This window comes from Amblyomma americanum, chromosome 9 (genome assembly GCF_052857255.1).
Source record: "Amblyomma americanum isolate KBUSLIRL-KWMA chromosome 9, ASM5285725v1, whole genome shotgun sequence".
Classification (NCBI taxonomy): Eukaryota; Metazoa; Arthropoda; class Arachnida; order Ixodida; family Ixodidae; genus Amblyomma; species Amblyomma americanum.
The window spans coordinates 68,444,549-68,457,265 of NC_135505.1; positions in this window are offsets into that span (position 1 = coordinate 68,444,549).

A 12,717-nucleotide genomic window follows, 5' to 3' on the forward strand; every position below is an offset into this window, starting at 1 on the left:
CCTCGACCTAAATTTACAAACTGACGCTATTTTTCTAGACTTTGCTAAAGCATTTGATAAAGTTCCCCACAGGCGTTTACTGCTAAAACTAACCATGCTAAAACTGCATCCTAACGTCTTATTGTGGATCGAAGAATTCCTTTCTAAGCGCTCCCAGTTTGTTCTCGTTAATAGCCAGAGTTCCAACCCTCTTCCAGTAACATCAGGCGTACCCCAAGGTTCTGTACTTGCTCCCCTCCTATTCTTAATCTACATAAACGACTTACCCTCAAACCTGGTTTGCAATGTTCGTCTGTTTGCAGACGACTGCGTTATTTACCACACGATTTCCAACACCTTTGACCAATCACAGCTGCAAAACGACATTGACACAGTGCATGCCTGGTGCGATGACTGGCTAATGTCGCTTAATCCTAATAAATGTAAACTCGTATCTTTTCACTGCCGGCGTAACCCCCATATTTTCTCTTACTCCGTTGCTAACGTTCCACTAGAATCTGTATACTCATACAAGTACCTAGGTGTCACCTTGTGCCAGGATCTCTCCTGGCGCTCTCATGTAACGAACATCGTCGCATCAGCTAACCGGTCATTGGGTTTTTTGAAACGTCACCTACGGCACGCCCCTCAAAGTATTAAACTTCTCGCCTACCAATCACTCATTCGACCAAAACTAGAATACGCATCTGCTATCTGGAGCCCGCAACAAGCATATCTCATCAGTTCACTAGAATCTGTCCAAAATCGCGCCACGAGGTTCATTCATTCTGCCTATTCATACGATATCAGTGTATCGTCACTTAAACGACAATCAGGTTTATCAACTCTTGCCCATCGTCGTCGCATTGCTTCTCTTAGTCTGTTTCATAAGTTTTTTTACAGTTCCCTCGGACAACCACCCTACATCACACCGCCCGCTCGCATATCTCATCGCACCGGCCATCACTGCAAGTGTCATGCCAACGCTCCCGCACCGTCACTTTTTCCGCATCATTTTTTCTTCGCACTGCTAAAGACTGGAATGGCCTTCCCCACGACGTTGATGCCATCACCTGCCAATCAGGTTTTGTGAACAATTTAAATATGCATTTCATAAATATCATGTAAGCAACCATTTTCAACCCATATTTGTACTCCCACCCCTTATGTAACACCCCCAAAATGGGGTCTTTAAGGTAATAAAGTGAAGTGAAGTAAACTCCGTAGAGTACTAGGAATCTTAAGATGTCAGATGCTCCTACTTCCATCACTACTGCCCATGTTAGAGAGCTCGCTCTTTTCATCACATCTTCAGTACTGTCATCTAGTTTGGGATAATGGATGAAAACAATCCATTCATATACTGCAAATTTTGAAGCAACATGTTATACGTTAATATGCAAATAACCCATACGATGCTCACAGCGCTTCCTCATTTCAAAATACCTCACAAAAGAAGACTTCCTATATGAATATCAGCTTCTAATGTCCCTAGAAGATAAATTACATAAACTGAATAAATATGTGGTAAGCACAGCGCACCTGCAAAATATGCCTTGTCCCGCACCCCAAGTAAACTCTTCGTCATTCTCGTTTAAACTTACTTTAGACAAACTACGTTTATTATCAAAGTGTGCCTACATTACCGTTCTTAGTAGAGGTTAAAGATTGTTTACCCTTATTTCGTTTTCATCCTCGTTTCGTTTTTAACCTCTAATTTTTTTTTTTCAAGTGCTGAAATGTCTTAAATGTGCTATGCAATTTTGGTTGTTACTGAGCCGTTCCGCTATTTCTCCTTGCAAAAAATAAGAGAGGGGGAAGGAGGCGGGGCCGGTCAACCTGCATAACACGCAGCTTTTTCCCGCTCTCCTCGTTACATATCTCTTGTCAGTCCGATATGCACAGCAATCCATAGTCTTGAGAACACCGCGTTCACTTGTAGTTTGTTAAACGGGCCTTGAATGCTTCGCGTAGCGGCGCATTCAAAGTAGGCGTGAAGCAGCAAGCCTCTCTGCTGCAAGAAGAGACCTTCTGCCAGCATTTAAAGGCTCCTTGGTCTTTAATCCCGCCTTGATGGCTCCATTATGCGGCTCAAGTGAAAAGCCTTTGACCTGAAGGCTTTTGACGAAGACTGTACAGTCGGGGACAAAAGTCTCTAGACCACGTGTTCCTCAAACGAAGCCGGCAGCTCTGCTAGTAACCGGCGGCTGTAGACTACACTTATGGAGGTGAAATTCCGAATTTTGTTCTTTCATATTAACAAATGTGGCCTCCAGCCACCGTATAATAAAGCTATCGGCTTCGTTTGAGAAACACGTTGTCCAGAGGCTTTTGTCCCCGACTGCAATTTTGTGGGGAAGTAAACTGAAATAAAACGGAGTGAATCGTGAACAATATAAATCGACTTGATGCGGGAAAGCCTCGTTTAGCCCCCTTTTGGAGTGTGTGGTCAAGCCTAGAGTTACGCGCTTTAACAGCGCAATCTTCCTTCTCAAGCCACCCACCCCGAGAAGCCGAGGAACAGGCTATGTGATTACGTATACCCATGTGAGGAAACGGGTTGGAAACCAGCCAGTGGTCAGACGTAAAGCGCTTGTCAGGCCTGGCAATTGCTTTGTGTTACTGAGCTTTTATTTACCTCGAGACAAGAGTCGGATAAACCAAGGGCTAAATTTATATGTCCGTTTTCCCACCTTGTGTACGTTCCCCTTTTAGTTTCCATGTAACACTCTCCTGTGGCAAAGCGATAACTCTGATCTAACCTTAGTCCCTATTCTCGTTGTTGATGCTGTTAATGTCGGATAGGAAGCGGTCCAGTGCAACACATGCTGTTTTAGTGTCTTCTCGTCCTGTTTTTTTGGTTTAGACATTTCTGTAATCAGATCCTTGTTGGCCTTAGAGTACATCCGGCAACAGGAGGACGTAATTTCCAGGAAGCCATCGGGGATTGTTTCCCGAGTAATTGCGCTGGCCGTCGCCCTGAAGGGAAACAGAGCTCTTGTTTGGCAACAGATGAGTGTACTGCAAAGATCTGTACAATAGTTATTGTGTTTCCATTGTGATTTTGGTACCAGAACAAAGACAGTAAATGGAGACAGTGGGCTGTAACGGAATGGAGCAGCCCCGCCGGCTTAAGTGTTACCATCTTCCGGCGCTGGCTTTCACGGCAGCTTTTAACGTAGCGCTTGACAGCGGCACAGAGTCCAGACCAGTAGTACATAAGCAAGGCAGCAATATGGGCGAGTTGGTTGTACATTTTATGTGAATACATGAAATTAGTAGTACATATTCCGTAGAGTAGTACATGTTCCGCACTCTGGCGGTCCGCGAGAAGCCCAAGTGGCCAGATGTGGGCTCATCGTGACAGGCGAAAAAAGAATGTCACCTTGGAGGTGGCTAGAATTACGACAAGGTAAGGTCTATTGTGGCCTTTCGAGATTTTCTTGTAGAAGAGACCTTGCCGCAGACAGAAGGAGCCAAGGCGTCGAAGGAATGCAGAGGTACAGCCGTACCGCTACATTCAAGAGTGTCAATGAGAGTGTGAATGCCCGCGTCCGCCGCTGCCGTGTAATTAGGTCAGAGAAAGTGAGGGTACCATGGAAGCCGCTGTCGTCATCGGGTGTCGGCGATTTCCTGTTTGCGATCAATATGATATACGCACAGGGCGCAGCGCCTTTGGAACCAATTTGAAAATGCGTTTACTATTTATGGTGGAGATTGGTTTGGTTTATGGGGCTTTAACTTTCCAAAGCAACTCAGGCTATGAGGGATGCCGTAGTGAAGAGCTCTAGAAATTTCGGCCATCTGGAGTTCTTTAACATGCACTAACATCGCACAGTACACGGGCCTACAGAATTCTAACTCCGTCGAAATTCAACCGCCCCGGCTGGGATCGAACCCGTGTCTATCGGGCCAGCAGCCGAACGCCAAAACAAGTGGGCCACCGCGATGGCTATGGTGAAGATGCAAAAGCTGATCTACGAGTAAATAGAAGATACCACACAAAGTATACAGCGTTTTTTTTTTCATGGGCTCAAACGATTGTATTTTTGAATGATCATGCATTCCTGTGGCCTAAGAATTATCTCCGTAAGAATGAGCAAGACTAAAGTGATTAGATGCCTGAGAGGTGGCAAAATGTTAGCATATTCATCGAGTGCTATTTTCCTAACTCGAACTTATCGTCAAGGTTTCGGCGAAGATGGTTAGAAGGAATAAATTTTGGGGGGCGGAGGAAGATACAAGTTTTTTTCAAGACTGACTATTATATTAAGTTAATATGATGCGAAAGAAAGCTATTCCTCATCATTCCTATTTGTCGTACTAATATGTCCACTGCAGGACAAATGCCTTTCTCAGATTTCTTCAAGTAAACATATCCCGCTCAAACGGGGCCACACTATTCCCAAAAACTCAATATCCTCCACCCTCCGATCATTCTGCCGCCCCATTCCACGCTTCCCTTCTATTGCGCTACAGTCCATTACCCTTAATGACAATCGGTTATCTTGCCTTCACACCCCATCCCGTGCCTAAGCCCATTCCTTCCTCTTGATATCGACTCGGATGTCATTCATCAGCGTTTGCTTCCTGGCCCACTCTGCCTTCTTCTTGTCTCGTAACATTACACGTATCATTTTCCTTTCCATAGCTCGCTGCGTAGTCCTCATTAAGTAGATTCCTTTCCTTTCGCAACCACGTTTCTACCTGAAAGGAGAGTGCTGGTAATGTATACAGCTGTTTTATAAATTGATTATAGGAATATGTTAATATGCAATTCATGATCTCAGAGAACTGCCAAATGCGCGCCACTTCATTTTTCGTGATCCGAAACTGTGGTCACTACCTGTTCTAAGAAGACGTATGCCGTTACCGCTTCCACCCAATCGCTACCAACTGTAAACTGCTGACTGCAAACTATGCCTGCTGAATATTCCTGTGCGCTCGCCTTGGCATCGTTTATGGATGCAAAGTCCTCGGATAGGTGTGTTCAAATGACCACAGGAGAAAAAGGTCTGGAATTATCCTGGATTTCAAGAGGCAACAGAAGAAAAAAGTGAGAAAAGTGAATCACGCATTATAACAGATATTCGGCTTTACCTGAGGACGAGAGCGTCAATGTTCTAGCGATGAACAATTATCTCACAGCTATTAATACGGAGTGTGAGAAGTGTTAGGTGGTAGGATTTCTACGCGGGATACCGGCAAGCTCTCTCGGAAGACGGAAGAAATGATTAATGAATACTATGCTCCAACACCAACGAGAGGACAGAACTGGCAGAGCAATCACAACTGATCAATAAGGGCAAGGTATCTGACATATGGAAGCATGTTGTGGAGAGAATTGACCATGCTCTATGGAACAATGTACGCTGAAAGCGGTCAAGAGGAAACTAGGCATAAGCAAAAATCAGATGTATCCTCTAAGAGACAAGGACCACAATGCCAAAATCAATATATATATATATATATATATATATATATATATATATATATATATATATATATATATATATATATATATATATATATATAACATAGCTAAAGTAGCCGAAAACTTCTACACAAATTTATACAGTAGCCAATGTAGCCAGGACGTTAATGACAGGGGTAGTACCCGCCAGCAATAGGACATCCCGCCAGTATCGAATGAGGAAGTAAAGAAACCATTAGGAACAATGCAGAAGGGTTTAGCTGTGGTGAGGATTAGGTAACAACCGATCGGTTGACGGACGGTGGCAAAATTGTGCTAGAAATACTAGCCACCATGCATACGCATCGCCGTACGATCCCTACTGTACCGGAAGCTTCGAAGAATGCTAACATCAGCTTAATCATTAAGGTAGGAGGCGTCAAGGACGTGACCAATACAGACTTTTTAGCTTACTGTGCGCCACCTACAAGAAAATTAGAGTGGTAATCGCTAAACGAGTCAGGAAAAACCTAAGAGTTCAATAAACCAGTTGATCAGGAAAGCTTTTTCGTAGGAATAGTTGACAACAGACTGCATGTGCACAATCAACCCGGTGATGGAGAAATGCACAGAATTTAAAAACGCCTATATACACCCTTCATAGATTAGGAGTAAACATAAACATCTTACGAAGCACCGTAGTGATAGAGTAAGAATAAACACCAGTTTAAGTTATCGCAAGTGCTGCCTTCTTCGTGTTTGTCCTCACTTGCAAGCGCTAAAATTTCATCACGCATTTGACTCAATCGAAGGAAAAGTTGTCGAGTGAAAATACCCAAGTAAGCCTGTATTTTATTCCTAGTCCTCGCACTTGAAAAGCAATCATGCTAGTCCTCTGAAACCATGTTTAGGATCTGAATGTCACAAGCGTGCCTTCTGTAGAGGATGCTTTTCTAGTCACTACACAAAAAAAGATGTCTGAACGGCCTTCCTCAGTGGATGGCTTAATTCAGTATTGTCTTCTCAGCTAAAATCATCCATTTCAGTCGTGCTCAAAGTAGGAATCTCTTATGTAAGCAAAATTCACTGACCGGTTGTGCTAGCAATAACCATGCGTACATGGTGTGCGACCGACCTGAAGCATTTATATAGCACTGCTAGGTAACGTAAAAAATATTAGTTATCACGGTTTTCCATAAATCAATAAAACAGTCTCCTTTTGTTCGAATCCACCAGTCATCAATTGACTTTGTTCCCGTTGCTGAGTGCGCATTTGTTCGGCTTATTTTGCATTACATGTCTTGTTCAATTTTGATGAAGTTATGAGACCAAATCTTTTAAGGGTTACATATGTTCTGTCTCTAATTCCCGAAAACCTGCTCAGAGTTCTTTTTTTTATCAGTACATTCCTATTTCATTCGTACTCACTTAAGCAAAGAAAACACTTCTTCCTTTTTTATGCTGCTCGCATTTGGGAAAATGTGAATTAAATTGAGCAGAATATCAGAAACGCCCAACGAAGGTTTGCGTTTCTTAGGGTTGTTGCTGTTGTAAACTACAACATTATTGTTTTAACTACAACTGTCTTATTATTCAGCGGTTCTTGTAATCAAATTCAGCTGGCTATAATACCACACATGTCGACATCCCTGCATTTACTCCTGGCCACCGTCTGTTACAGTGGCGTGAGCGCCTTGTAAACACGTGTGTTGCACCATGCGTGACTAAAATAATGGCAAGAGGGTAAATTGTACCCGCCTTCGACGTCCCTTAAACACTTCTTCAGTTCTTTAATCAAGGGCGTTCAGTACTTTAATCATTTATAGAGCACCAGCCTATGACGTGCTCCTTATTCAGGAGGAGGCAGAATTAAGAGAAAATTTTGGGATGTCCAGTTTGAGTGAGGGGCGTTTTATATACATAATGAGTTTTTGATCTTCAGTTGCTGCTCTAAATTGAAATGTTTGAAACAGGTAAAACGGTCCTGCTTTCCACTTTCTTCCACGTTCTGGCTTTTACACTTCCATTGCATTGAGCGTGCGTTCAGGAGTTAGTGTTTGCTGGTAAGTGATGTTAAATTATATAAATTTGGACGAAAGGTGACACATGCTGAAAATTGTGGTCATAACTTGCAAGAAAGCAGCACTAAGTGTGCGCCCCTCACACGGTTTAGGTCTTTAGGTTTCTAGTCAATAATGTGCCGAGTGCTTTACCTAACATGATATCCTATTTTCAAAAGTTGGATTTTTTACCTAGAAGAGCGTCTGTTTAGGCATTCCACTGTCAGTCGTGTAACGCATCAGAGTAGAGACAACATGTGCCATTTACCAGACTGTTAAAAACCTTGAATAGTTTACGTCTTACTGTCAATGATGGTTACCTTATAATAAGGAGGCATGCAGACCACCGCAACTAATATCAATGACAGTTTTGAGAATTTTGAAAACACAGTTACCCACGGCGCTGCGGACCATCAAATTTGGCTATTCCGACGAATTACGTGCGCAATTCGGGATGCTTTGGCTGCAAGCTGCTCGAAAGCGCACGTATTTTCGCGTGATGGAGCAAAAATTTGTTGGGCCATAACACCGAGGGTAACTGCACACACAAAGTGTCTTATCTAGTTTGCTTATCAAGCTATCCTTAGTTATTTGGCTATCAAGTGAGCACATTTGTAATGCCCCTCGTTACCATCTAAACACTTCCCATGAATTGTACGGTCATGTGAATAAGGTAAGAGGTTAAACTCCTAATTCGTGCGACCTTTTGCATTCTTCTCAATAGCATGCAGTCATAGGATCGTTTGGTATAAAATTACTCCATACTCACCATATGTGATATCATTTTCTGTTAGGTTTATTAATGTTTATTTATGTTTCTTCGTTATTAATATTCTTACAACGAAGTGGCAGTGCAAGACGAAGTGGCCTCTGGCGTGAAAGTATGAACGAAGAAGAGTAGGTTAACGCAGCTCCCTGTTCGTGTTGGTGCTCCCTGCTAGGAACTGATTATTCTAAGGCCCAATACTTCTAAAGAACTGTAAGTAGTATTTCCCCGTAACATCCTTGGTGCAGGTGCGGCAAGACACGCTACGTAGTGGACGATACCCACCACGGCCGACAATGACGGAAGCATCCCCCCCCCCCAAGATTCAGCACATCGGTGTCCTCCGTCACCCTCACTCACCCTCGTGATCCTGGAGCTTTCTCTGGAGGCGATGACGCCGACGTTGAGACTTGGCTTCACAGGTATGAACGGTGCAGCGCTAACAACCGCTAGAACCAAGCTTTCATGCTTGCGAACATAGTTTTGTACCTTAAGGTCACGGCGTTCAAGTGGTATGATACCGACGAAGAGACACTGACCACTTGGGCTGACTGTAAGCAGAAGCTTATCGACCTTTTCGGCGAACCACTCGGCCGGCAGCTTGCCGCTAAAAGAGATCTTGAGAGTCGCGCCCAGTGATCCACGGAGTCCTACGTCTCTTATATTCAAGGTGTGTTGTCTCTGCGCTACACAGTGGATACAAAGATGAGCGAGGCTGACAAAGTTGGAGATGTGATCAAGGGCATCGCAGACGACGCCTTCATTTTGCTCATTTACAAAAACTGCAACAAGATCGCCGACATCACAAATGAATGCCGCCGCTTCGAGGACGCCAAAAGTCTACGGATCACCCAGCATATCGCACGCCTGCCCAATACGGCTGCGTCTTCCTCCTGCCAAGATCTTTGTTCTCGGAACCAGCCGACCTCACCTGAGAACGTGACCCGTATTGTGCGCCGCGAGTTTGAAGCAATTGGTCCGGCTCCCTTAGCAACTCCTTTGGCCGTCCAGCCATTGACCCTTCCTCTTATTCAAGCCTTCGTGCGACAGAAAATTGCTAACTTGGGTTTAAACTCAGTCGCCGCTATTTAGCCCCCCCCCCCCCCCCCCAGTAACCCGAAGTCCATCGTCTTTATCCTGTCCGGCCTGTTAACGCCACTCCTCGACCACGCAGTCCCTCCGAGTGGCGTACTCCTGACGACAGGCCCATACGTTTCAATTGTTCCTGTGTAGGCCACATCGCCCGTCATTGCCGTAGTCGATGGTACTCCTCCCAGCGAACCCGTTCCTCGACTCCTCCTCCTATCCCGACGCTGCCTGCTCAAGCTCTTTCTCGCGATCCTTGGACCCATCAAGCCACGTCTCCGACGTCTCGCCGCCCCGTTTACGCCGCTTACCATACCCACAGCGCCGCTAGTCCCGTTCGCCGCAACAACCACGCGCTCCCTCTCGTAGCCCCTACGGACGATCACAGGCGAAAAACTAGCCTCTGCAGTTACGACCCGGCCCCAAAATCCTCGTTTAGTCCTTTCTGCCCTGCTGAATTTACTGACCATACAAGTCGATTGAGTTGCCGTCTCTGCTGTGGTTGACACGGGCGCCTACTTTTCTGTGATGAGTTCCGACTTACGTCGCCGCCTCCGCAATGTACTGACGCCTGCTCCCACAGCCTTTGTTAGAGTTGCCGATGAATGGCACAACGTCCCCAGTACTCGGCCTGTGTGCAGCTCGTGTGACGATTTCTGATCGCCAAACCACCTTGCTCTTTACCGTTCTCAACCACTGCCCTCATGAAATCATACTCGGCCTTGATTTCCTTAGTGAGCATGCAGCCCTTATTGACTGTGCTACAAGTGTTGTTGAGTTGGACCTACCGTTCCTCTTAGAACCACCTGCCCCAGTTGTGCACCGTCTATGTACTGCCGAGTTCACCCGCTTACCACCTGCAGCCGCTACTTACGTTTTGTTTAAATCTGATCCACCCCTTCCCAACGTCCAGTATGTCATCGCTCCTGACCTTGATTTGCCCGTCACAAAGAATGCTGCCCTTGCACACAGAGTTGTCACCGTATCGACAAACAGCGCATGTCTACATGTTCTCAACTTCAGTACGCACGTCCAGACGCTTCCTCAAGGCATGTGCCTCGCCACGCTGTCTCCGACCGACGAGTACGTGACATCCGCAGTCACAAATTGTGTATCGCCCTCTTCGGATGGTCATTTCAAAGCTATTTCGAGACCTGATCATTATGCCAATATGATCGCTTCCGATCTCTCCGCAGACCAAGCACAGGTGCTGACCCATTTACTGGCATCCTTTCAGGACGTATTTGATTTCAATGACCGCTCTTTAGCGTGTGCGACAATTGTGCCGCATCGTATCAACACCAATGACGCCGCTCATCTGCACCGCCGGCCTTACAGGGTGTCCAGTTCCGAACGCCAACTGATATAAAAAATATGCAGAAACGATGCTCTCTAAAGACATCATCGAACCGTCCTCCAGTCCTTGGGCCTCTACCGTCGTCATTGTTAAAAAAATGGCCTGGCTTAGCTAAGGTTAAGCCTAGATAATAGATTTTTGAGAGTATAGCCGGGTGACACTTTGTTATACTTGGTAATGCTTGGATACACTTGGTTTATGCTTGGTAATGCTGTATGACTGCCTCGGCGTGAGGAGCGGGGCTCTTTTATACAATGCCGCGACGACAATCGCCCCCTAGCGGGAGTAGCGGGAGTTAGCCTGGTGGTCGCAGCCGCGCGGCGACCGCGCGAGTTGAATCTCGTTTCTCCACAGCTGGCGTGACGTCAGACCACGTGCTCGGCTGCAGCGCCCCTAGCGGGAGGAGCGGGAGTTAGCCTTGGTGGTCGCGGCCGCGCGGCGACCGTGCGAGTTGAGCCCAGTTTCTCCTCAGCTGGCGTGACGTCAGACCATGGATGGATGGATGGATGGATACGGCTGAACCCTTTACATCGGGCGGTGGCTCAAGCCACCTAGCCATGTCTTGTGAAATTTTACTCCTGTCTTGCTTTTAGCCACCAATCAGATAATCTCCGCTTGGTTACTTCTAACCTCTTAAAATCCACTTTCCCTTCACTATCCCTAAACCGCAATGCCTTGGGTAAGTCAGCCCCGCTGCCTTCCACTGTAGGGTGAAGTCCCTAGCGGGAGGAGCGGGAGTTAGCCTTGGTGGTCGCGGCCGCGCGGCGACCGCGCGAGTTGAGCCCCGTCTCTCCTCAGCTGTCGTGACGTCAGACCACGTGCTCGGCTGCAGCGCCCCTAGCGGGATGAGCGGGAGTTAGCCTTGGTGCTCGCGGCCGCGCCAGGCTGGGCTATGGTTGAGCTAAGTAGTGTCCCTATTATGCTTCGCATGAAAGAAAGGCTGCAGTTGGCGTTTCTGCGTTGATTACCGCCACCTGAACCGCATCACAAGAGACGTGTACCCACTCCCAAGGATTAACGACGCTCTCGACTGCCTTCACTGATCTCAATACTTTTCTTCCATTGATCGTTCCAGTTATTGGAAAATCGCCGTTGATGAGAAGGACCACGAAAAAACCGCTTTCGTCACACCTGACGGTTCATACCAGTCCAGAGATATGCCGTTCGGACTTTGTAATGCACCAGGTGCCTTCGAAAGGATGTTGGACTCGCTCATTCGCAGATTTAAGTGGACTACCTGTATGTGCTACCTCGACGCTGTTGTTGTCTTCTCGCCCACCTTTGCTTCGCAACTTGAACGTCTCAGCAGTATTGTGACTGTATTTCGTACAGCTGGGCTACAGCTCAACTCGTCCAAATGCCGATTCGGCCGCCGGCAACTCACCATTCTTGGACATCTCGTCGACGCCTCCGGCGTACGTACTGATCCCGCTAAAAGTGAAGCGGTGCAACACTTTCCTCGTCCACAGTACCAGAAGGACGTGCGCAGTTTTCTTGGGCTGTGTTCTTACTTTCGCCGTTATATTCAAGATTTTCTCCTTACCGCTCATCCCCTCACTTACCTACAGAAGACCGACACCGAGTTTACCTGGGGCCCTGATCAACAAAACGCGTTTTCCACGCTTGTCCGCCTGCCGACGTCATCACCGATTCTGGCACATTTTGATCCCGCGGCCCATACTGAACTCCGCACAGACGCCTGCGGCTACGGGATTGGAGCAGTGCTCGCACAACGCCCCCGGGGTCCAGACGGCGTCGTTACGTATGCTAGCCGCCTGCTTTCACCTGCCGAGCGAAATTGCTCGGTTACCGAACGGGAGTGCCTCGCCCTGGTTTGGGCAGTAGATAAACTCCGGCCATAGTTGTTCGGGCGTACTTTTTCTGTTGTCACGGACAACCATGCCCTTTGCTGGCTGTCCTCGATAAAAGACCCCTCCGGGCATCTTGGCCGCTACGCGCTACACCTTCAGGAGTATTTGTACACTGTGGTGTACATGTCTGGACGTCTTCATCAAGACGCTGACTGCCTGTCTCGGTACCCGGTCGAGCCACCTGA